Source organism: Toxoplasma gondii (genome assembly GCF_000006565.2).
Source record: "Toxoplasma gondii ME49 unplaced genomic scaffold asmbl.289, whole genome shotgun sequence".
In the NCBI taxonomy this organism is placed as follows: Eukaryota; Apicomplexa; class Conoidasida; order Eucoccidiorida; family Sarcocystidae; genus Toxoplasma; species Toxoplasma gondii.
The window spans coordinates 1-873 of NW_017383068.1; the positions used below are offsets into that span (position 1 = coordinate 1).

The window sequence follows — 873 nt, forward strand, 5'->3', positions numbered from 1 at the left end:
AACCAAAGCCTAAACCTGGTGAGAGAGAGAAGGCAAAGGGATAGATGGCAAACCGGCGGCACTTCTTGGAATCAAAAAGGTCCCAATCGCTTCCTTTTCAGCAATTTCAGGCACTTTTAACTCTCTTTCCAAAGAACTTTTCATCTTTCCCTCACGGTACTTGTTTGCTATCGGTCTCGCGCCAGTACTTAGCTTTATGTGAAACCTACCACACATTTTGCGCTCAAATCCCGATGAACGCGACTCTATAAAAGCGTACCGTACGTGGAACAAAAAACGCAGGGGAAGGACGGGATTCTCACCCTCTATGATGTTCTTTCCCAAGAAACTTAACCCTGCGCTTCCACTGGTAACGCCTCTCGAGGCTACAAGTCAACAGCTCGGAAAGAGCAGTTGATTTCCACTTTGAGCTGATCCCGGTTCACTCGCCGTTACTAAGGGAATCATAGTTATTTTCTTCTCCTCCGCTTAATAATATGCTTAAGTTCAGCGGGTAACCTCGCCTGATTTCAGGTCTGATAAATAAATCGGACAAACGCCCGAGACAAAACAACAACGACGAAACCTCGCAGAGCAACAATGGAACCGAAATTCCATTGCGGTATTGAAGTCGATCGACAGCATCAATGAAACTTTGTCTTCAATGAAGAAGCCACCGTATCTCAATGATGTCATCGATACAACTCAACAATACACTTGAGCCTCTAAAAGAAGAGGCACGAGTAGTTTCTCCGCTGTGTTCATTATTCAGGGTGACATTGAGTATTCAACACTCATGACACCCAATCATACTGCTCCGTAGGGGGCTTCAGCCAAACTGAAGCAACGACCCTAAAAAAGCAGAAAATTGTGATTTCAAAGACACTGAAACAG

At 44.9% G+C, this 873-nt stretch overlaps 1 non-coding gene across 1 annotated transcript; it reads left to right on the forward strand.

Annotated features, from left to right (window-relative positions):
- TGME49_458270 lies at positions 1-518 on the forward strand (the record flags this gene model as incomplete). Its single annotated transcript, XR_001974171.1, has 1 exon — positions 1-518. It is a non-coding gene; the product is annotated as a 28S ribosomal RNA (ribosomal RNA).
- Positions 519-873: the final 355 nt, after the last annotated feature.